Genomic DNA, 26432 nt, shown 5'->3' on the forward strand with positions numbered 1-26432 from the left:
GGAAAAGGATAACTATCAATATTTCATCCAAAAACAGTCAATGAAACAATTTTTAACAAGCAACAGTTGATTATAAATCGCAAAAATAGCAATCAAAAAATCGAAAATCTGCATTTCAGAATAACATACAGTGGGAGACGAAATCCATACAGGCTCAAAATCTGAACACTTCATACAAATAGTAGGCGTTTTGTATGAAGTGTACGGATTTAGATTCATTTCTTAGGTGTACGGATTTTGGTCCCGCACGGTATTTTCCAAGAACTTCCAAGAAATATTCCTAGGAAATTGGGCCAATTTTGTTATTTATTAGTGTTTATTTTTTTCATTTGCGATTTTCGAATTTCTGAATACTTCAATCATTCATTGGTTTTTATTATTATTCTATGCTTATTACTCCATTTTATCTTAAAATGTTTTAAATTCTGTGCTAAATTCACATATATTTCGTGATATATTTTTTTACTCGATTTTACGGTAAACATATTTTTAAATGCTTACAATTCTAGTGTTGCTAAAAATGTTCAAACCATTGACTCTTTACATGCTTGTGAACTTAGCTGCCCCAACTATGGCTCTGAATCGGGGGCGGGATATGAGGTCCTGTGGTTGTTTGTTGATGGCCTTTCTGGCCCGAAGTTTTTTTTTCGCGTCTTCTCATGTAGAAATGATTAATCACATTTCGTTGGCGTGTTTTCGGCATTATGCTTGTTGATAATAGTTGTTTGGCAATTGTCCGGGGCTGCGTGGGTGGAACCGAGCAACGATGGGCACCACATGCATGGTGTGTTAGATCATATGTCAGGAAAAAAAGAATTAAACTTTTGCGTGCACAGTTTGGTCCGGGCCAGATTGCACGAGAACTAATAAAGTTATTAGTTTTCACTGTTGATTTGCTGGGCTAGATTAAGCTACAAGGACTCAATTTAAATTACTGAATTTGTTTGCGTGTTCAATTCGATTGTGCTTGAAGGAACTTTATGAATAATTGTTATATGCTAATAAGTGTAGTGATTGTATGACATCAGTCAATTATGCCATAATATCAATTCAATTATTTTGGTAATGCTCCTACTGTTTTGAAAATTTATGACTATTAAGATTGTTACCTTATTCCGATTAAATTCTTGTTCGTTATCGTCACCTGTGTTAGCGCCTGTCTCCAGTCCCGAGCCTAACTTGCTAGGATCCACACCGGCCCGTGCATCGTCTACGCCACGACTCGAGGTTCCGGCTGTCCCGTCCACCTCTTCATCATCAACGACATCAACATCACCCGAATTTGAATCCGCAATCGAAGTTGAACCGGTGGTAGATCTCCCTAGGCGATCTTCACAGACTCGAAGAACGCCAATCAGGTTCGACCCCTACCACCTATATTAAGAGGGGAGATGTTGAGGACAATCCTATCGCGGTGTACTATGAAGTACTACGCACGCCGCTGGGCTCGCACTCGACAGCATAACTGCTAATGTGTGATGCGGTTGAAGCGCATAAATGAATGCTTTTAATGTGGTTGTCATCGTATTGTATCTGTGTATTCCAGGGCATTTTTACGGAACAAAAAATTATATTTCGTGACTTTCGTGACACTATGGAATGGTACCGTCGTCTATTGAAGAATGCTTACGACAACTATTTTGGTAATCCTGATGTTTGTAATTAGAATGATCAATCATTTCGAAGCATAAATGCATAAGCATCAGCGCAACTTTTCTAGAAACTTTAGAAAAATCAACCAAACATCTATAGTTGGTGAATCAACAACGCTTTTCCATGTTGCAGAAGTACAAGAAAATAGATCGAAAACTACCATTTCATCTCTGCAGTTAAAAGATGGCAGTGCAATTCAAAATCAAGCGCAAATCAAGGATACAGTAGTGTCCCGATTTTGTCAGCAACATGCTGCATTTAAAGTTGACAAAATCGGAAAAGAACTAAAATTGGGGAAAAAAAATTTCGACTGGTTTCAAGTTTCAAGTCCCTAGACTTAGTCTTATGATTTTGTAATATAAACATTGTTTTTCACTTCAATTTTCTATGTACTGTAATCCAAGGTAATGTTGATCAGTTTCTTGGATAATTGTTAAAAATTTCAAATTTCAAAATTTCGGTCCTTAGATGATTGTATAGGCCTGGCCAAGGTAACAATTGAATTTATGCACTCAATATTGCTAGTATAGACGTGCGTACTCTGATGAAAATAAATATCAATTTTAAGTTGACAAAATCGGGAAAAAATGCTAAATGGGGTAGACAAAATCGGGTCAAAGAGGGTGATAAAATCGGGTGTAGATAAAATCAGGGGCAGACAAAAACTGGAGCTGACAAAATAGGGTACTATCAAAAGTTTCTTAGAGAATTTGTATGAATCATAAAAAAGACTAATCTGAAGCCTTCTTACCAGCCAAGACAATCCCCGACCTGAGCGACGCGAATAAAAACCTCATGAGACCGATTACTCAAAATGGAGTGTTAGCTGCAATTTAGGGCATTTGATCGGGAAAGTCTCCTGGTTTCGATGGATTGCCCAAAGATTTTTTTTTTTGAAGTGTGGCGTGTAATCTGCATTGAGTTCACGAACGTAGTCAATTACACTCATCAAGGTAACTCCCTTCAGTAATTCTTTCATGATGGAATCATCGTATTGATCATTGATCCCTTAAGTAATGTTTATTTGATCCGCTTGATCCCTTAAGTAATGTGTATATCTAGCATGAGAGTTAAAATTTAATAATTTTCTAGGGGGGGCTTGAACTTTTCCAGGAAGGTCTAAGCACCCCCCAAGCCCCCCGTATTTACGCCAATGACAAAAGCGTAAAAGGGTTCCGTTCTCTCTTAAAGTGTGACTATAAAATATTAGCAAGAATACTAAACCGCGACTGCACAATCTACTTCAATCCAGAATTCGTTAATCTTTTTGCTTTTATCTGGGATAAGTTCTCCTAAAAGCTTCTTATAAATGGATGCTTGACACCGAAAAAAAATTGCACTTTCAGTGATCTATTATCAATGTATCTTTCCGTCTTTTTTTCAAAACTGAACGAAACTTGGTAGTAGTTGCCTCTTTATTAGCGACTTTGGTGCAATCTCAGTTTAGGCTGACCATACGTACCGTATTTAACGGGACAGTACCGTTTTCATCCCTTCGACGGACTGTCCCGTCGTTTTACGGGAAATGCTCGAATTGTCCCGTATTTTAGGAAATGGAGAATTGGCAAATAATTTTCAACACCAGTAAAAAAATTAAAATAACAACATAACAAACAGTTTTAAGATATATTTCAGAGTTTATTGTCTTACTCATCTATTTTCCAAGCAATTATTAGTTTCTCAAACAGAGTTAAACTTGATCCGTGCATGCTACGTTTCTTTACTCATATTTATGCCAAATTTTGGTGGATTTCCAAAATACGGATCTTCATAAGATAATTATTCATATAATGCCTAAAATGAAAAAGAACAACTATGTGTTTACTTCTGATACGCAATTGATTGGATTTACTGTTTAAAAAGTGGATATTTAAATAAAGTAATGAAATGTTAGACACATTTTCGTTTGAATTTGAAAAATTGAAAAGTGTAACGATGTTTTTTAGGAAATTCTTTAAAAACGCTGCTTTTTGGAAATCAAAGAATGAGTTTCAAGGTTCTTAAGTGATTTTTATTGAATTATACAGCCATGTCGATTGGGATTGCATAATCTGGTTCTGCTACTTTCCCTGGAATGGCGGTTTCCCGAATGTCGTTCTCCCAACGCCAGTTCTCAGAATGCTAGTTTCCCGAAAACCCCGTTTCCCCGAAATGATCAAATATCTCCTTCTTTGGTAGCTTATCGATCTTTCTAATTCAACACTGTCTCACTACCCGAGCAGAAGCAAAGTTCTGACCATAAATCGAGATATTGTTTGACATAATAGATAAAGATCTGAAGATAATATCAAAATTTTATTCCTGGAACTTATGAGCCATAGCTAAATTTGATGTTGGAAGATCTAAGGAATAGCTCGCTGATATTGATGAGATTTTAGAAAAGCTAAATATGATATGCTAATAGTATTCCAGGAGTAAATTTTAGATATTATTTACGGATCTTTAATCTCTTATATCTTTCAAGTTAATATAAAATTTGTATGTCCATATCAAAATTTGCTATTACTTAGCTTTTTTCGCCTGCTCGGGTAAAGACTATTATTGCATTACATATCGAGCTGTATTACTTTACAAGGGAACAGGTCATTCGCGGAAATGGTTTCGGAGAAACGGGCCATTCGGGGAACTGGAATTCGATGAAAAGTAGCACAATCGCATAATCTGTGCCTTTTAAAATTGTCCCGTATTGTTTTTTATTTGTCCCGTTTTTCTCTGGTTGGCTTATGGTCAGCCTATCTCAGTTGCAAGACTGAATAGAAATAAAACAACTACAATCATGATAGGAAACTTTATCCTTCATCCTCAAAATCATTGAATAAATTAGAAACCGAATTTAGTACTAAACCATTTAATTTTACTAGAGTTTGGATCCTTTGACAGATACGCATATTTCGACCTCAACTATAAGGCCGTCTTCAGTTTCGTGTACTAGACTCGACAAATCATAGTTGGTCAATCGTCTGATCAGCCTTCCGTTGGAAGCTGCTTTCCGGGAACCCAACAATATACATGATCCTGCTATGTTCAGTCATATTGCATAATAGCCGCTCTTCACGTGGGTAATGACTACGATGCCCTGTGACCAAATTCGACGCAGACTATAAAAATACAAGATTTATAAGAGCTTGTTAAGAACGGTGCAAAAAAAAATGAAGAACAAAAAAAGTTTTGATGATTTTAATAATTTACTTGGAAAAATTATACTGCTCTCAGAGGGGTTAATTAGTTCAATAATGCAAACTCCAACTCCTTTTTCAATCTAATGTTTTGTAACTGTTTCTCTTTCCAGGCTCTCACTAAAGTGCGACATTATCGATCATTACTCACGATACAAGTGACGCGTATGTTAACTCATGTTACATTATCTTCTGCTCCACAAAACACACAGCGCGGCCAGTACCATTTTAATTAAAATAAACTCAAAGCAACTGTAAATAGAACAAATACAAATCCAAAACCCCTGTGCGCACTCAACTGAGGTAGAGCAGAAAAAAACTACAAATCCATTCCGTCAGATCGTTAGAAAAAATTGCACAAGCGAAAGAGTAAAAAAATTGTGACAAATAATCCAAAGCCCCAGACCGTAAAAAGCGAATTTGTCAACAAGCCATCAAATCAACCAGATTGAATGCAATAAAACAATAACACGGGCAACGAATCCCTGCCATCATCCGGTGAAATGAAACCGTTCCAATCCCACGACAGCACCACCAAATAGCCATCAGCATTGCATTGGTTATTCCCGACGGGGAAAACCTACGTTTCCGGCCATTACAATTTCTATGCAAACTCAGCGCCAGTTGGGCGAACGGCCGAAGCCCAAGTGAGAAAGTGAGGGACATCGCAGTGATATCAGAGCATTACCCCCCATCTACTGAGTGCTTCCAGAAAAAGGGGGTTTCACGATCTACGCCGGGCTCAATTTCGAGGAATAAAAATAAAAGTGCTAGAAATTTAACGGCTTTACCTCTTCCGTTTCGTAAAGAAGGTGAGAGGAAACGCTTAAGGTGCGACTCGAAAAGGAATGTACTATAAAAGGCTGTACCGTAATTGCTAAATTGTCGTCGTCGCCATCGTCGTCATCACCGAAGTCGTAGGAATGGGTCGACGTTCCTCTTGTTGTAAATAAATGTTTCCGTTTAACGTCCTGTGCTCGACGCCGTGATCGCAGAAATTTCCCTTAACGTTACTGCAGTGCAAGAATACCCGGGATACCCGCCAGAAGTAGAGACAAAAGGTGTCCTCAGATATCGTCGCAGGTCGTTGGCCGCGAAAAGACGCCAAAGCATTCAAGAATGTACCAATAAAATAAAATTGAACGGTCTGCTTCAAAGGAAAAGGACCTCCAGTCACATCCACCGTGCAAATTACTGGCCACGTAACGAAAAGGTAAGTTTCGCCGAAGGCATCCCCTCGAGTATGCCATTACATTCTCATGTGTTAAGGTGATTTTTGTGTGCTCCACCGCTATATATAAATCTGAAAACAGCTATCAAGAATGCCAAGTGCAAATTGCCGAGTTTTAGACTACAGCCACGAGGTATTTCGAGGATTCCATTTTCTTTCATTCCTTTCACCGGTCTTGAGTTCAGGGCCGTTTCCAGCTAGAGAGTTTCTCGATGAAACCATCAGATCGTTCTAGGAAGTAAACGGTGTGTAAATATGTAATATACAGTAAAATACTCGATAAATATAGTTTAGATGCTGTTCTAGGAAGAATGTTCTGTGGCGAAATGAGAAGAACGAATTCAGTCTATTGTGTTATGTGTATTGTATTTTCATGAAACAATTACACTGCGGATCACGTTTTTGTCTCAAGCACCAAAATACCGTTATTTACTTTACTAAGGGTTGCTGAATGCATTGCTGTTTTCAAAAATATCATAACACGCCTAGTTTGTGAGTTTTCGGCAGTTGAAAATGCAAAATTCGACTATTTCAACCAACCCAAACAGCTAAACCAAAAAATCGCTTGAAACATTTTTTAAATCATGCCTACAGTGAATCAAATTGTCATCTAAACAGATGAAAAACAAACAACAAAGCAAGCTTGCTCACAACCGTTTGTCTCAACTGTTGCGGATAAGGATATAATCAAAAGCAAAATTGTCATGACAATCACAGAGCGCAACATTGTAACAACCTTTTCAACTCGCGATTCATCAGTTATTTTAAACACAAAACCAAATTTGTTTGAAGGATGCTGATCGATAATGTGTCAAAGTTTACCAAAACGGAGAAAGTTCTCGAAAATTGCAATGCGAAACCCAGAAAATCGCTGCGCACATGGTGATCGATCATTGTCATATTCTGTTCAAGTTGTGATAAACTGATGTTGCGAATTAAAATTGTTGGAACAAGAATAGGAGATGACAATGTCGTTGTTGCTGCGTGTTCGGTGACGATTGATTCACAGGCCTAAAACATACAGAAAACATATAAACATATGTATAGGTGCAATTACATGCTTTAAAATATAAAACTTGCAGCATTTGCATTTTCACATGAAACTATCAAGAAAAATCCAAATATTTGATGAATGTTACCCTGGATTACGATATGTGGAAACGTTGTCCAAACTTTTTGAAATCTTCTATAAATGGCATAAAGGAAAGGAAAGGGTAGCTTCCTACCGTCCATACTGCTACTGTTTTTGCTTCATCCGACAACCAGTTTCACCAAGCGTCACCTTCTAGGCATCTTTCACAAAGTTTAACTCGATCCGGTCATAATCATTTCTTTTCGCAGTGCCTTATCGGCTGCGCCTACTGTAAGCTTATTAATTACATTCTACATTCTTCCTCAAGTGGACTACGATTTTAACGTTTCCAAACTCAAGTTTTGTAAGGTTAGAAAAAATGTTCCTAGGGAGGGTAAAATTTCCTCTAGAGAAATTTAACCAAAACATTCTTTTCGGTAACTGAAACTGCATGAGAATCTTGTCAATAAATATAATATAACATAATAAATGTTACCGAAAAGCTAAACATTACATATAATTTGCAATTGGATTAGATGGACAAATTGATGTGAAGATTTGCGAAAAAGTTACACGTCTTCTCAGTGAGAATCGAACTCACGACTCCCCGATCTCTAGTTGGGGCGCGTTAACCACTACGCCATGAGAGGACTCATGAACACAGAAGTTAACCTGAATTCGATTTCAGCTCAATAATCACGTGGTTCTTTTTCGCAAAGTGCACCTCTTTCGGAAGAATTAGATGCCCATCCAAACACAACGCTTTCTATATATATCCAATGCCTAGCCCGAGAGCGCATTGTTTTTAGGTATAGGAATAGCACACTACACTAGCCAGCAACTGCGCTGGCTGAGGTATCTATTGTGTGGGCTTCCAATGGGTCGCGACGTTCTCAAACGACCGGTTACGGAACATGAGTCCGTTGCTCGATAAATATTTGTTTTTAATTATGAAACGTGGTTTTACGGCTAACCAGCCGAGTGGAAGTTTAACAACTACCGAAAAGCTAAACATTACATATAATTTGCAATTGGATTAGATGGACAAATTGATGTGAAGATTTGCGAAAAAGTTACACGTCTTCTCAGTGAGAATCGAACTCACGACTCCCCGATCTCTAGTTGGGGCGCGTTAACCACTACGCCATGAGAGGACTCATGAACACAGAAGTTAACCTGAATTCGATTTCAGCTCAATAATCACGTGGTTCTTTTTCGCAAAGTGCACCTCTTTCGGAAGAATTAGATGCCCATCCAAACACAACGCTTTCTATATATATCCAATGCCTAGCCCGAGAGCGCATTGTTTTTAGGTATAGGAATAGCACACTACACTAGCCAGCAACTGCGCTGGCTGAGGTATCTATTGTGTGGGCTTCCAATGGGTCGCGACGTTCTCAAACGACCGGTTACGGAACATGAGTCCGTTGCTCGATAAATATTTGTTTTTAATTATGAAACGTGGTTTTACGGCTAACCAGCCGAGTGGAAGTTTAACAACTACCGAAAAGCTAAACATTACATATAATTTGCAATTGGATTAGATGGACAAATTGATGTGAAGATTTGCGAAAAAGTTACACGTCTTCTCAGTGAGAATCGAACTCACGACTCCCCGATCTCTAGTTGGGGCGCGTTAACCACTACGCCATGAGAGGACTCATGAACACAGAAGTTAACCTGAATTCGATTTCAGCTCAATAATCACGTGGTTCTTTTTCGCAAAGTGCACCTCTTTCGGAAGAATTAGATGCCCATCCAAACACAACGCTTTCTATATATATCCAATGCCTAGCCCGAGAGCGCATTGTTTTTAGGTATAGGAATAGCACACTACACTAGCCAGCAACTGCGCTGGCTGAGGTATCTATTGTGTGGGCTTCCAATGGGTCGCGACGTTCTCAAACGACCGGTTACGGAACATGAGTCCGTTGCTCGATAAATATTTGTTTTTAATTATGAAACGTGGTTTTACGGCTAACCAGCCGAGTGGAAGTTTAACAACTACCGAAAAGCTAAACATTACATATAATTTGCAATTGGATTAGATGGACAAATTGATGTGAAGATTTGCGAAAAAGTTACACGTCTTCTCAGTGAGAATCGAACTCACGACTCCCCGATCTCTAGTTTATCGAGCAACGGACTCATGTTCCGTAACCGGTCGTTTGAGAACGTCGCGACCCATTGGAAGCCCACACAATAGATACCTCAGCCAGCGCAGTTGCTGGCTAGTGTAGTGTGCTATTCCTATACCTAAAAACAATGCGCTCTCGGGCTAGGCATTGGATATATATAGAAAGCGTTGTGTTTGGATGGGCATCTAATTCTTCCGAAAGAGGTGCACTTTGCGAAAAAGAACCACGTGATTATTGAGCTGAAATCGAATTCAGGTTAACTTCTGTGTTCATGAGTCCTCTCATGGCGTAGTGGTTAACGCGCCCCAACTAGAGATCGGGGAGTCGTGAGTTCGATTCTCACTGAGAAGACGTGTAACTTTTTCGCAAATCTTCACATCAATTTGTCCATCTAATCCAATTGCAAATTATATGTAATGTTTAGCTTTTCGGTAGTTGTTAAACTTCCACTCGGCTGGTTAGCCGTAAAACCACGTTTCATAATTAAAAACAAATATTTATCGAGCAACGGACTCATGTTCCGTAACCGGTCGTTTGAGAACGTCGCGACCCATTGGAAGCCCACACAATAGATACCTCAGCCAGCGCAGTTGCTGGCTAGTGTAGTGTGCTATTCCTATACCTAAAAACAATGCGCTCTCGGGCTAGGCATTGGATATATATAGAAAGCGTTGTGTTTGGATGGGCATCTAATTCTTCCGAAAGAGGTGCACTTTGCGAAAAAGAACCACGTGATTATTGAGCTGAAATCGAATTCAGGTTAACTTCTGTGTTCATGAGTCCTCTCATGGCGTAGTGGTTAACGCGCCCCAACTAGAGATCGGGGAGTCGTGAGTTCGATTCTCACTGAGAAGACGTGTAACTTTTTCGCAAATCTTCACATCAATTTGTCCATCTAATCCAATTGCAAATTATATGTAATGTTTAGCTTTTCGGTAGTTGTTAAACTTCCACTCGGCTGGTTAGCCGTAAAACCACGTTTCATAATTAAAAACAAATATTTATCGAGCAACGGACTCATGTTCCGTAACCGGTCGTTTGAGAACGTCGCGACCCATTGGAAGCCCACACAATAGATACCTCAGCCAGCGCAGTTGCTGGCTAGTGTAGTGTGCTATTCCTATACCTAAAAACAATGCGCTCTCGGGCTAGGCATTGGATATATATAGAAAGCGTTGTGTTTGGATGGGCATCTAATTCTTCCGAAAGAGGTGCACTTTGCGAAAAAGAACCACGTGATTATTGAGCTGAAATCGAATTCAGGTTAACTTCTGTGTTCATGAGTCCTCTCATGGCGTAGTGGTTAACGCGCCCCAACTAGAGATCGGGGAGTCGTGAGTTCGATTCTCACTGAGAAGACGTGTAACTTTTTCGCAAATCTTCACATCAATTTGTCCATCTAATCCAATTGCAAATTATATGTAATGTTTAGCTTTTCGGTAGTTGTTAAACTTCCACTCGGCTGGTTAGCCGTAAAACCACGTTTCATAATTAAAAACAAATATAATAAATGTTATTATTTTAGATTTTTTTAGATCCAGAAAGTTACGAATAATAAGTAAAATAACTCATGTACTGCAAAGCAATACTTTGAGTATCCCTAATGAAGCAAATTTTGATAGGTCGCTGTTTTCTACTGTAAATATGCATGCTAGATGTACGGAATCTTCGACAAAATGTTTAGAAACATGTTTAACTGGGGCCTTCCTTAGCCGAGTGGTTAGAGTCCGCGGCTACTAAGCAAAGCCATGCTGAAGGTGTCTGGGTTCGATTCCCGGTCGGTTCAGGATCTTTTCGTAATGGAAATTTACTTGACTTCCCTGGGCATAGAGTATAATCGTAGCTGCCACACGATATACGAATGCGAAAATGGCAACTTTGGCAAAGAAATCTCTTAGTTTATAGCTGTGGAAGTGTTCACAAGAAGACTAAGCTGAGAAGCAGGCTGTGTCCCAGTGAGGACGTTAATGCCAAAAAGAAGAAGAAGAAGAAACAAATTAAACATTTTGATCACTTTCGACTTTTGATAAGAGCGTCCTAGCTTAAAACTTCCTTCGTCATTGATTTTTTTTTCTTACAATTTTTGACAATAAATTGCCTCAATATATCAAAAATGGTTGAGTAAAAATATAAACTTTCGATTACACTTAAAACTCATGTCACTATAATGGCCTCAAAATCTCCTTTTTTCTTAACTGTTTGTCTATGAGCAGAGCGATGACACGTAGTTTCTCGACATTTATATGATTACAGCAATCGAGAGAACATTTATAAGTTGAAATAAAAAATCGATTTTACACTCAAAATTATTTCAATTAAATAACCACACACAAGTTTTTGATTCAATCTGTTTGTCTTTAAATCAAACTATAAAGCGATGGCGATTTCGTTATGATCTAGTTCCGTGGTGCCCATAGTGCGGCCCACGGGCCGCACTCGTTTCCCAGATCTCCAGAATGTGACAAACTTCATACAATTTTTCGTCAGGAGGTTATACTACCCCTAAAGTTATCATGAATAATACACTGATCTATTCGGATAAGTATCGTCTATCAGAAATACAGGCGATAGAAAAATGAGCCTGAGCATCACTGATCTAGTTTGTTAGACTGCAGTGTACTTGTTTGAGCAAAAATAAAAATGTTGGATTACATTCAAAACATATTTTATTAAAATACGAAAAACCCTATTGTTTTCTTTCGTTTGTAGAAAGTTGCCGAAACAGGAAAATAAATGGTTACACATAAAATTTCATCTACATAAATTACAATGAAAAAACTTATTCGTTTTAACTTCTTTTCGCTATATAAAGCTTCAAAGCAATGATACGAAGGTCTGTGACATAAATTTGATTGTATAGAAATAGTGCATAAGTTTGAGCAGAAGGCAAAATTTTGAATTACACCAAAAACTTTTTTTACTTAAACCTATTATTGAACAAAAATGTCTGTCAATCAAAATTGCTATCGACGACGTATAGCTTTTTCGGCATTACATTGGTTGTAAAAAACCAGTGCACATGTTTGGGATAGAGTCAACATTTTTGGTTACACTAAAAATTTCTTCTTCTAAAAACAACTGAGAAGACCCTTACTTCTACGTGTAAATTTAAATTTAAATTTGATTTAATTTTAATTATGCTGAGCTTCGCTTTTTTGAATCAATTTTCAAAACAACAATAGAACCATACACTAGTTAAAATCAACGAACACTATAAAATTCTCGAAATAGGCAGGCTACCATAAGTTATTGAGCAAAATACACTTCCTTATATTATGTGGTACGCTTTCTGGCGATGATATATTGTCTTCTCTAATAGTTTTGAAACAATTGACCTAATGAATATTTTTATTAAACTCAAAGCTAAAAATCCAAAAAAAGCTGTACAAAACTGATTGCCTATAAATCGAACATTGACCTGATTTTAGTTTTAGTTTAGTTTAGTTTTTCTTATTCAACAGGAATTCAATTATGGAAGCCCAGCGTACATATAAAGCATAGCATAGACTGACTGTACATATCAATGGTTGGTACTCCGTGATCGATCGGAACTGGTAAGAATTGCATTTTGATCCAAATGAATATGAGATGGGAGTTTTCGCATACTCTCGAAGTGCAATTTTAGGTCTCATATTATTAATAAATAACGGCGCCGGCCAAGTACTTACAGTCAGTTGGGATGGGGAAAGAATGTTAAGGTGTAATGATTGTTGCTTCCAGAGACCTAAAATACCTCTGCATATCCACAATCACCACGGGAAGGGTGTATATTAGTGAGGAAGGAAAAAGATTTGGGAGTCACCTTTGGTCGGTGATGCGATCCATTGATAAGGGAAGAAAATACAACTTTTTATTAAATCAATTTTTGCATATTTTTTTCTTTTTTCTTCTCGCGATGAAAAGATATTTTAAGATAGATGATTGAGGAAATACGTCGACATACAAAACGTCGAACTATTCAAAGGTTTTTTTTGTAAGTAATCGCATGAACAGAAAGCTATGTGTCATAAAATTATATTTATTAAGCATAAGGGTTTACGCCGAAATTCAAAATGACAAACCATGCAAAAATTGTTTGAAAAATACAAGAACAATAATAATAGAAGTTCAAAAAACGAGATGACAGCGTACACATCAAAAACTCGATGATGAAGGGACAGCGTAAAAGCGAATCAAAGGATCTTCTGGTATGCCATGAAAATCAAATTTAACTATGGTTTTCTAAGTTCAAATTAATTTACATAAAATCTACGACAACCACAACTTCCAAACCTTTTTTTGTGTAAAGTCAAATGAAAAGCTAAGCCATGTTTATTTTGGCTTGTCTTGTTTATAAGTGGAAGTCTTTTGAACATGTTTGTGTAAAAACCAAAAAAATGTTTATTACGCATAATTCCAATGATTTTCATGCTAAAAGGTTTAAAAACTTGCTGCCGTCCTACGCATATTTGTCCCGCGGTCCGTAGGCGTAGAAGGGCAGCTTGGGTTTTTCTCTTACATTAACACAGTGATTTTCAACCTTTTGAAATTTCTGCAAACATTTCGCGGCCCCTAGAAAATTGTGACAAATAATTTTCGAAGACGTTATTATATCACAGTGTGATAAAATATTAATTAGATTTGTCCGCAGAGAACTGTAGGTGTTGCAATGCCACTTGAACAGGCCTAACCTGTGAACAGATCTAGTCGTGAGCATAAACCCAGAATGACAATTCGCATAGTTGTAGTAGTGAGCGAAGGAGAGAGATGGTTAAACTATTTGTCTATGCGGTGGACGATAAAAATAAACAAAAAGCATAAGATAATAAATGATGAATTTCGCTATCGCAAATAAAGTAAAGTTGCAGTTTGTTTGCACAGTAAAATATATTACGTAATTTTGAAGTGTGAAATAGTGCTCCATTGTTAGAACTAGTTGGTCAGAAGTTGATAAGAACCCGTGAGTAGTAACTAAAAAGGAAAAAAAGTAATGTGAGAAATTGAACGAAAACATTTATTATACTTACCTGCAGGTCTGGTGAAACCAAATACTATTCACGACGGAAAACCGTGAAAATGCTGCCATTTATGTAATCTAGATTGTAAGTAGCATTTTAAATCAGTGAAATTGAATTTGTGTAGGGTGCCGATGCCATTAGTGGACTACCTAAGCTATAAAAAATCATAACATAATAACGAAAGGCCTAAACAGAGATCTTTTGGCGTCAACAGAAAGATTTCAACCTCTACTATATGGGAAAAATATAGGAAGCATAAAATCGCTTGAGCCACTATTGGTACACGTGTTCCAGTAGTTGAGCTAGTATCCATTTGTAGACGTTCGGGAATGATACAAGGAATTTCAAACAAAATTGTCAATTTTCACATAGGTTTACCATTCTTTCCTGAAATATTTCGAATGCAGCATAATGATCGTATCCGGGACTTTTCTCCATTTTTTATACATCCATTTTAGAAACTCTCGCATAACTTGAGATCTCGCCTCAAAAGCCATTGGTAACCGAGTGTGTAGCTCCTTGTTTCTAAGCAAATTAAGGAACCCGGATGAAAACTATAACCACTGGGAGATAGATGAGAATGTTCTCTTCAACGTTGCATTGTTGAATAACGTAAATCCATTCGTTTGCTTGGTTGCAACAAGCTACTCACTCGGTTACTAATGGCTTTTACGGCGAGATCACAAGTTATGCGAGAACTGCTTCTATTGATCAATGGAACACAACGGCAACTACTGGTGCAAAGGAGGAATGTTTATGCGTAAACTTAATTATTTATATGTCTTTTTGATGAAATAAAAAGCTGGAATTTGACTAATTGATAAAACTAGAGGCGATCTATCCACCAAAAATAGCGCATGTCGTTTTATCGAAAAATCTCGCATACTCTGAGATAACGCCCTAAAAGCCATTGGTAGCCACGTGGGTAGCTCGTTGTTTCTGAGCAAATGAAAGAATAAGTACCCAAACCAACATCACGGGCAGGTAGATAATGATCCTTTCTTCCCCATAGCGTTGTGAAATAACATGAAAATCCATTCAAATGCTCAAAAACAATGAGCTACACACATGGTTACCAATGGCTTTTAGGGCGAGATCAGAAGTTATGCGAGAAATGTATGATTTATTCCATAGTCCATTCTACTGGTACATAACAACCATTGGTAACGGCACCCTAGTTAAATTGAAACACCTATTATTCAACAGCAAAATATCGATTGAACGCCGCTGAAATTGTTAGGGTAGTTGAACCATAGTTGAACACCGATAGAAACGGATCGAGAAGAATTTGAGCGGCAAAAGGAAACTATCGTCAAGTTCATGCAGTAATTATCAACAATCAGTAATAAATTCATAAATCATGCTGCTCAGTAAACTCAAAAATGTACTAAGAGTTTACATAATACGAAAATCCTTAATCATCAATACTTCCGAAGCTGCCAAGGTCTCAACAAAAATGAAGATTTTTAGTTAGTCTGGTGCAAGGCAAGGAATAAAGGAACGATGTAAAATTTTCTTACAGTGCATTATTATGCTGAATCCGACATCCACCCAGTATAGTACACAATTCCAACAATTGCTAAATTCCATCTTACTTTCCCAGACTACATCACCACAATCCATTTACTTTGATTTGGTCGCAATCTGTCTTAATAATTTGCTCTTTTATGGCCTAACTTTGCTCCGTCGTAGATTGTGCTGCTGCAGTTTCCTCAGCAACTTGCCATCTAGCAGAGCCTTTTTTATTTCATTTGTTGGGTTATTTGCCGAGCCTATCCCAACTGAATCTCCATTCCGGCGAGAGGTTGTGCAGTAAAATTTTATGTATGTAATTTTGTTTCGTTTTTACTTCCTTTCACTAGCAACTACCACCATCACCATGTAAATCCATTTCGTCCGTCCGGTCAAATATTCTCAGACTGGCGATCGGCCTTAAGAATTTCGGCGTCTCCTGACCACCTTCGGTTTTTCTCCACCAAAAGAAAACAAAAATGTGAAAGTCATTTCGTGAAATTCCAAGATGCACGTAATACATACCAACACAACCAGCAGGAAGGCCGGGCAGTAAAGCTGAAAATAAAAGCCAAAAAGCAACATTATACCAAGCTGAACCACCACACAGCCGCCCATCCATGATACTAATGGCACACGAATGGAGCAATCTAACAGTCTCGTGGCTTAACGATTGGCACTAACACTATATACTCTTCATCTTCGTTCGGTCCCTGATTTCGGCCCCGCGCCTCGCCCCGTTTTTTTTCGGCCGGAAAGGATAAACTACCGATATCGAAAAGGACTAAATCGTATTTATTTGCGGCACGCATCAGTCCATCCAATAACCAGCCACATCAAGTCGAGAAATCTTCGCAACGTTCAGATGCCGAGCAGTGATGTGTGCAGGCGTTTCTGTGGAGGACATTACTTTTTTTGATAATTACTTCCTGTGTGAATGGATTGGCTGTTTTCAACATAATCAAAATAAATAAATGGATTGTTTCTGTCCAGTATTTCTATCTTACCTTTTAGAGATCACTATGCTTTATTTACAATTATTTTCGAAAATAGCCATCAAAGCTTTAAACGCTAGTTTGTTCACGTAGTTATTATATATCCGTGGACAAACTAAAAGAAGTTGAATGAAATTTTGAATTACGCCAATTTTAATTGGTATTCAGAAGTATCATTGATTGATTAATGTAACAATTGACGTTGTATTTCTATACAGGAAATAATATCTTAATACTTTCAATTAGACCTGTGCACCGAAATATTTTTAATCGGCCGCGGCGTGATCGCATTTTTGTACCGGCGGCGTCACGCTGTTAACAAGTTTCAGTGGAGGCGACGGTGGCGTAAATCGGCGTGAAGATAATTAGACACCAAAACGTTGAAAATTGTCTTCTTTTTTCCGTTACGTCCCTACTGGAGTCAAGCCTGCCCATTAGCTTAGTTTTCCACAAGCACTTGTTAACTGTTAACTGAGAGCTTTCTTTGCCAAAGTTGCCATTTTCGCATTCGTGACTCGTATGGCTGGTACGATGACACCTCATACTCAAAGAAGGCATGGAAATTTCCATTTGCGAAAAGAGTCATAGATTCTGAGTCATAATCTTCGAGGGTTTTTTTTCGTAGTTTTCTCGACATTTCAGGAAACGGAGCATCAAGTGGACTTTCTTAGCCTAATGGTAATTTCTGCGGCTACAAAAAAGCCATGTTGAAGGTGCCTGGGTCCGATTCCCAACCTGTTCAGGCTCTTTTCGCAAATGGAAATTTCCATGCCTTCTTGAATCTATGACAAAAGCTTGAAAGACAAATGGTCGAAAGACAAAAGGTCGAAAGGACAAAAGGTCGAAAGACAAAAGGTCGAAAGGACAAAAGGTCGAAGCACAAAAAAGAAGGGACAAAAGGTCGGAAACCTCTTTTCAATGAAGGAAAAATTTCCCACCAATCAAATCATTTTCGACCTTTTGTCCTTTCGACCTTTCGACCTTTTGTCCTTTCGACCTTTTGTTTTTCGACCTTTTGTCCATAAACTGAATTTTCTGTAGGAGTCATGGAAAAAATTCTGAAGGATCACTAAGAGGAATATCTATAGTGGGTGGAACTCCTATTAGCACACCATTTTTTTTCCAACAAACACAGTACATTTTTTTAAACTTAAGATAATAGTACCGTTATCCGGGGGAGAATTGATCACTATTTTGCAGCTTTGTGTTGTGTTATCCTTCGGATTTCAAATATTGTCAAATAAGTTACGACAAAGTCAGTACTCCATTGGTCTTTATCAGCTCATAAAATCAATTTTTCATAAAATAATATTTAACATATCGTTAACATAGTTTGAATATCAAAAAAATAAACACATTGGGGCGAAATTTATCACCATATCACAAAGCAGATTTCAGAATTTAAAATTTCCCTATCTACTAAATTTGGGACTCCTGAATGTGAAAATGATGGCAAAATTCATACAACTCGAGTATTTGATCAGTTTATTGCAAAATTAAGCTTTGAAAATCTGACCAATACGCCTAAATGTAGGCAATTTCCCTTGAAATACGCACATTATTCGAGATTAAACGGTTTTATGAGCAAATAACTATATTTGCTATGCTGTATATGGTATCAAAAATAAATTTAGTTGCTCATACTTAAGCTTTCACAATATTTTGAACACTCAAAGTTAATATGTAGGCCTAGTACTAGTGGATTGTTTAGCACAGACATTTTCATCTGTTTTGCTTACACCTTAAAAATGTGAATATTTCTATGCAAAATCCACCCTAATAAAAAGAAAAAAGTTTAAAATCATCATCAGACATCTATAAACTAGAAAACATGGAATGTCTGTGGTCCTATGAAACCTTCAGCAACCATCAGTGGAGCGTGATCAATTTGCCCCCAGATTACGGTACTATAATGAACATCGATACCAATATTAACAATAACGCATATACATTTTAATTGCAGCACACTTACTATGAAAAAAAAAACAAAATCGACTGGGGATCAATATAACTGAAACAGTTATGTAATCGGTTATCATGTTATTTCATAAAAATGTTGTTATTATTTCCTGGTAATGCTATTCCTAATTTAATAAAAGTAGTCAAGTCATAAACAAGTTTAGACATTTTTCATTTATCAGTTCGGAAAGAGCGATAAAAATGTGCATGCAGTAATTTTTGATTATGAAATTTGATCGTAATTTGTGAAACCACTAAGAATTGTCACACATGTCTGATGAAAAAACTAGCGGTATTTTTGATGAATCACTTTCTTTAGCAATGATTACTTATTTAGATTATCAATTCGATAAAAATTGCCATTTAACCAGTAATTTCCACAGCCACCATACAAGAATCATATATATATATATATATTTTTTTTTTTTCAAAAATACTTTGGATTTTTTTTTAAAGAATTCTTGTCGAAATTACCAAAGGTACTTTTAAAAGTACTGTATGGTAAATCATGGAGCGTATCTTAGATTAAAGATTGGGAGAATTTATTCAGAACATATGAAATAAAAAACCAGAAGGATTTTTTAGGTTTATAGATAAATTGCTGCAGGATATTTTTTTAATGAAATCGTTGGATTATCTTCAATAACATAATTGTTTTCAGTAGAGACTGCAGGGAGAATCGCTAAAGTAGTTAATAAGAGATTTCTTGAATAATTCCTACAGTTTCGCGGAAAAAAGAAACTATCCTAGATACAATGGACAAATTTCAAATGAGTTCCTTAAGAAACACTAGAAGAATCTTAGAAATTTCTGTGAAACTATTTATGAAGAAAACACTGGTGGATTCCCTAAAATATACATATGAGAGAGAACTTTGAAAAAACCTCTAAGACAATAGATCTTTGGCAAACACTTTGTAGTAGTGTCTTTGAGGAACTCCTGTAGAAATTTCAATTGGTTTTTATCGAGGAATCTTTTGAGATCTATAGAGTGGTCTTAGATTAATTGCTGGTCTTAAGGCATTCTGCAGTAATATCTGAAAGAATTCGTACAAGAAACTCTGGAAGAGCTCAGGGAGAAGTCCCTGAAGAATCTCTGGATGGTTTCGAGATGGTGTTGATAGAAAAATTTCTGAAGTCCCAATAACAGTCTAAAAATTTATGAATTTTCCTATTTTAAGAGACAAAATCATAATGAAATTCATCACTAAACCTTACAGAAACATTTTTGCTAATAAGCTACACAATGTGTCTCACCATGTGAATACTTTTTATCGTAAGAAAAATTCTCGTGATGACGATATAAACCAAATAAATCAATCAATTATTTATGTAGTCAATGAGGATGTATTTAAAGTCAATTTCGTATGACGTGTATCTGTAGAGGGCTATCTAGAAACGACATTTTAAAAACTAATACATAGATATTTGTAATAGAATGAGTTCCATATAACATCTACAAATTCAATAAGGATCTTCAGGATATCCCGTTGTCGTTTCATCCAAGGATATTTTTCGAGCAACCCGAGGAGAAATCGAAGAAGAAAATTGTCAAGGATCATAGATGTATCAGCTTGAAGAATTCCTGGAAGAATGTCTTATCACTTGGAAAAAATAATCGAGGGATTATTTGAGTATGTTAATTGAACTTTAACATTTCATTTCACTTTTGCAATATAAAACAATACTAAAATCACTAGTAAAGATCTAGTACCTAGTAGTAACATCTAGTAAAGAATCTCTTAAGTTCAATACATTCATGTTCTTCTCTTGGAAATTTAGTTCAGTGTTGTTCATTCATGTTTCCAATGTTTTTTTCATGGGTTTTTTTTTAAGATTCATACAGGCCTATATAAAAAAAATCCTAAAAATCATCTTCAAAAACTCCAGTCATCGATTCATTTTAAGATTCCTGTAGGAGTGATACAAGACAACATCTATGCATTCCTGCACTGATCGCTCCTTATGCAGTATTTTCCTCCAGAATTACTGCTGGGAATCATCCAAGAATTTCTCTTATAATTCCTCTAGGAGTTCCCCCAGGAGAAGCAATCTCAAAGGTATTTTTTGGAGCAACTGATGACGAATTAGCAAGATAAATTTCTATAAAAATATATGTACGAATTTCTAGAAGCTTTTCCTGAGTAATCTCTCAGAATACGTTGTCATTATAATTATGAAAAATCTTGGAAAAAATCTTTCAAAAGCATTTTGTAACATTATGGATTCCGAAGATTAATTCTTTGAGAAATACTAGAAGGAAGTTATTCAAAGAATTGCTGACGGATTTCCTAAAAAAAATCTCCCCTCCCCTGAATGTAAGCCTGGAGGAATTCCTGGAGAAATTTCTTGAAGGCTTCCTGAACAAATACAATAACTTGGGTAATTCTCGAAGGGTTGTCGAAAGGAATTAAGGTGGAAATTTTTAGCAGGAATCTCAGGAACTCAGAAACCTTTGAAGGATTATAGAAGCAACAGCTCGAAGATTTCCCGGCAGAATGTATAACTTCCGGTAGGGAACCGGGTTCTGAACGATAATTTAAGATTAAAAGCCGGGATCGTGATATGATAAAAATATACCATATAAAACGGGCGTCTACTCGGATATGTAGGCAGGAGCTTAGGAACTTTTTAAAGAAATCCTGATGAATGGTCTGGAGAATACTAGGCGGATTTCTGTAAAACCCCGAAAGGAATATATAGAGCATGAGCATGAGCATGAGCATTGATGACCGTACAATTCGTAGTTGCTACTCGGTGATTGACAAGAATCATCGAAATTGTACAGGGAACCAACAGATGTAGCTTGGGAGTAGCATATCATCTTCAATGTACATTTTCGAGGACTCTGAAATTAGTAATGAGTTAATAAATTAAGAACTAAAACTTAATTTTTAAAAAAATGATTTCGGATGACTAACTTAAGACTGAACTAGCTAATTGAACTGAACGAACTGAACAAGCTGTCGCTATCGAGCCGCATGCTCTTTTATTAGATATTAATTTATGTTTATGTTTTGATAAATTCCAAACGATGTTTTGACTGGCTGTCGGTTCTGGGATCTTCGATGCCGCGCCGGTCTGTGAATGTGCTGGTGCTTAACTGGTGTGTTACTAGGGTGGTGCTAACTCCTCCGCCTTCAAAAGACTTTGTCCTCAAAGTCTTATTGAGCGTTCTTGTGTCGGCATGTTTAAAAATTTCTGAATTTCCAAGAAACGTTCTGTAGAAATGTCTGTATAACTTGATGACTCATTTTCAGGTTTTCGAATTTCTTCTGATATGGGAGCTGTTGCAGTTGGTTGTTCACTTATTTTGATATTGATATTTGTTTGTTTTGGTTTCCAATACTTGATAATTATTCCAATTACTAGCATTATGATTATAATAAGTATTCCAGAACTACCCATTATTTCAAAAATATGCTGTTTCCATTTTAGTGACTCATTTTGTAGATACATGTGTTCCAAAATACCTCTATGGTTTAGCGTTAAATTTGCCAAAAATTCCGGTGATGGAATATCGATTATTGAATCTTCTTCTACCAATAATCCTGTTGTTGGTCTAAAGGTTTTGCTGTTGAGGTTGATGATAGAGTTGCGGTATATATTATTATCCAAATATAATTCACAATGTTCGAATTGAATTATATAAGATCCTTTTAACCTCTGTGTATTGTTAGTACAATTTGAGTGTAAACTAACATTTACATCATTGAGTAAAAGAGTTGCTTCATCTATGTGTTTGATGTTTCCAGTTGTATACACTTTTTCATATGTACAGTTGGCGTGTTGTATCCTGATGAGATTGCGGATGCATTGACTTGGAGTTTTTAGGATTTTGGTATCACAAATATAGAGAGTTTCATCTTGTGTACATTCATTGCTGATTTCATATATTTTTGTTGAATTGTAGAGAATGTAATTTGAATAAAGATGTACCCTTTTTTGATTTTGTACCAAAGAGTCTATGAATTCATATTCATATGTTTCTGATGATAATTGAGGTATTTTTAGCATATAAATTACATGTGTATTATTCATTGTAACTTGGGCTGATGATTTCGATAAGAGTTTTTCAAATGTTGTAACATGAACATTTTGCTGCTCTAAAAATGGTTTTATTTTGGCATATTCTGTCATTGACAAAATTCTGCTGCTTGGAATACCATGTTTCGCTAGTAATATCGCATCTTCCAAAACTTCTAGTTGATTTTGTACAGCATCTATATTGAGTATCGCAATAAGTATATTCATTTCCACTTCATGTTGTAATTTTGTTTTGAAATCCAGTTCAAGAAGGTCGTTTGTAATTTTGCTGATTTGTTGAATCCTTGTATCCATAGCATTGTTGACAAAAACTTGTTGATTGTTATATTCGATCAAATTATTCATCGTTTGGTTGATAATCCTTAGATCTTCAGCATCTGGATTTCCTGCTATCCATTTCCATGCAGTGCCTAGACTATCCCAACGTTTTCTTCGATGAACATTAGGTTTTAGTTTATAATAAGTGTTATACAAATGTGCATGTTTTTTCTTCAATACTTGATACAATTTTCCACTTAGTTTATTAGTTCTTAATATCTCATCAAAATTTTCAATTATGTCTTCAAAGTATGTGAAATTAACTGGTTGGATTATTCTTACATGTCCTAATTGAAGTTTGGCTTTTCCTATGGGTATGATGGCTAAAGGATTTTTATTCAAGTCGTGTATTCTGATAGTTGATTCCACATGGCTGTACATCGTGTAAACAAGAATTGTTCTAAAAATAAAAGAATAAAAATTAATGTGTTATTTTTTTCTGATATTCATTTTATGAATTTTACGGTTATTTGAATCAATAATATATGTGTCGAAATCTTCTTTAACTTGAACCTTTTTATACCTACTTTTTCTTTTAGAAATTTCTTTCGCTTTTTCAAATACATAAGATCCTGGTTGAAAATTTGGATATTGTTTATCTAATATTTTCTCATTTTTTTCGTTATATAAATTCAAAATTTTCTCGTGACTTTTAGTTTTTCTTCTGGCTATTTCCTGTTCATCCAAATTTTGGTTCGTTTCACCGATATAAATATTGTGTGGCGTGTTTTTTACAAAACTGTGTATAGTGTTATTATATTTGTAAACTGATGAACGAATCAATTGTGGTATATCTATTTGAGGTGTCTCTTTTTTAAGACATCTTGCTATTTCCCTTAAAGTCGAATGACAACGTTCAATTTGTCCATTCGTCTCTGATCTGTTTATAGGAGTTTTATAAATTTCAATATTCAAATCTCTTAACCGCTGTTCAATAATATTTGAGTTGAAAGAACTTTCATTGTCCATAATAATTGTTTTTGGTATGTTCCATTCGTGTATCAAATCTAATAAGGCATCTTCTATATCAAGAAGTGATTTACTTTCAATTGCTTTATATTTCAAATATTTTGAAAATTTATCTATTGAAGTCAAAAACAAATTATCTTGATCATATGTGAAAATATCTATGTGAATTATTTGAGATGGATAAGTTGGAATTGGTGTTTTGAATGGTATAAATTTCTGTGGATTTCTTTGATATTTTTCTGTTTTACATATATCACACGTGTTTACAAATTGTTCAACCATTTTTGTCATTTTAGGAAAGTAATAATGTTTCAAAAGTTGTTCTGCATTCTCTTTTGCATTTCTATGAGCGAATTGATGAATCTTTTTTATTTCTTCTAATTGGTTTTCCTGGTTATTTAAATCTTGAACTTTGATTTGAGAATATCTGACTTTCATCAATCTAGGATTAAACGTTTCTTTAAAAATTTCTTGAATTTCACCCATAATAGGTTCATCTGTATAAATACCATTTATAACATTTGGATTTAAATATTTCTTAAGTTGTTGTTTCAAAAAATCTCTTGAGAATCTAGGTTCAATGAAAATATGTCTTTTGTAATTATCGAATGGTACAACTAAACCGTATCTTGATTTGGTTCCAATTTTGAAAAATAATTGATTTTTGAAAACATTTATTGGAGCTTCTGTAGATGGAATAAAGGAGCTGTCGTCATCATCTGCTGAGTGTTGGGTCGCAGTTAGAGAATTTATTTGAATACGTGATAAGGCATCAGCTACTACATTAGCTTTGCCTGGTTTATAGAAAATCTCATGGTCGTGCTCTTCAATAAAAGCCTTCCATCTCTTAAGCTTTGCATTATTATTCTTTGGAGATATTGTGAAAGTTAAAGGTTGGTGGTCTGTATAAATTACAACTTTATGACCATAAATAAAATTTCTAAGAGTATGCAATGCCCAAACTATTGCAAGCATCTCTTTTTCATTAGTTGCATAATTTTCTTCTGTGCTTGATAAAGTTTTAGAAATGAAAGTAATTGGTCTTTCTCCATCATGAAAGTTTTGAGACAACACAGCACCTATTGCTTTATTTGATGCATCAGTTGTAAGTAAAAAAGGTTTATTAAAATCAGGAAATGCTAAAACATCTTCTGATGACAAGATTTCTTTCAGTAATTTAAAAGCTTTCTTTCCTTCATTATCCAATGTTATATTAAAATTTTTAGATTCATTTTTTGAAATTTGTCGATGTCCATTTTCTCCTTTTAGATATCTAGTGAGTGGCTTAGCAATTTTAGCATAATTTTTTACAAATCTCCTGTAATATCCGGATAATCCAAGAAATGCTCTTAATTCTTTTAAGTTTCGTGGTTCTGGATAATTTTGAATACTCTCAATTTTTTTAGGATTTGGTTTCAACCCATTTTTGGATACAATAAATCCAAGGAATTCAACTTCTGTTTTCAACCATTCAGATTTGTCTGATTGTATTTTAAAATTTGCTTTACGAAGTGTTTCAAGAATTATTTTTAAATTTTTCAGTTGTTCTTCTAAAGTTTCTCCAAATATAATTATGTCATCAATATAGACATAACATATTTTTCCAATATATTTGTGTAAAACATCATCCATTACACGCTGAAAAATGGCAGGGGCATTTTTCAATCCAAAAGGTAGCCGAACGAATTCATACTTTCCATTATTGACGGAAAAAGCAGTTTTTTCAATATCGTTATCATTCAAAGGGATCTGGTGAAAACCAGATGCTAAGTCAAGGGTTGTGAAGTATTTCATTTTACCTAAATTAGCCAAAATAGTAGACGTATCGGGAATCGGGTATCTATCACTTATCGTTTTTTTATTTAATTTGCGATAATCAATAACAAGTCTAAACTTTTTCTTGCCAGAGGCATCTAGCTTTTTGGGAACTATCCATACGGGAGAATTATATGGAGACCTGGATGGTCTTATTATTCCATCATGTAACATTTTTTCAATTTGGTTACAAACTTCGCTTTTAAAAGCTTGAGGATATGGATAAGATTTTGAATACACAGGGTTTTCATCAACGGTTCTAATATCGGCTTTTATCTTGGTTGTAAATGTCAATTTCTCATCCGGAGGTAAAAAAAGGTCTTTATATTGTTGTAATAATTCATGAATTTTTTCTTTCTCAAATTTTTGAAGATGGTCATCCCGAATATTTATTTGATTGATCATTTGTAGCTTACGTTGTAATAGAGGAATTTCAAATTTTGAATCAATTATTAATTTTTCGTTTGATGTATCAATAACAGCTTTTATTTCCTTAAGCGTGTCATGACCTATTATTGCATCGAATGATTTTAGTTTAGGCATATGAAAAA

General features: G+C 35.8%; 1 protein-coding gene across 2 annotated transcripts in view; it reads left to right on the forward strand.

The window, feature by feature from the left end:
* LOC5569646 (zwei Ig domain protein zig-8) overlaps positions 1-26432 on the forward strand; it is a 761269-nt gene that overhangs the window by 205009 nt on the left and 529828 nt on the right. For both annotated transcript variants that reach the window (XM_001658620.2, XM_021854888.1), the window contains exon 2: positions 4943-6042. The gene's annotated coding sequence lies outside the window, so the exon portion shown is untranslated. The remainder of the gene's footprint in view (positions 1-4942; positions 6043-26432) is intronic.

Source organism: Aedes aegypti, chromosome 3, assembly GCF_002204515.2.
Source record: "Aedes aegypti strain LVP_AGWG chromosome 3, AaegL5.0 Primary Assembly, whole genome shotgun sequence".
NCBI classification, from domain to species: domain Eukaryota; kingdom Metazoa; phylum Arthropoda; class Insecta; order Diptera; family Culicidae; genus Aedes; species Aedes aegypti.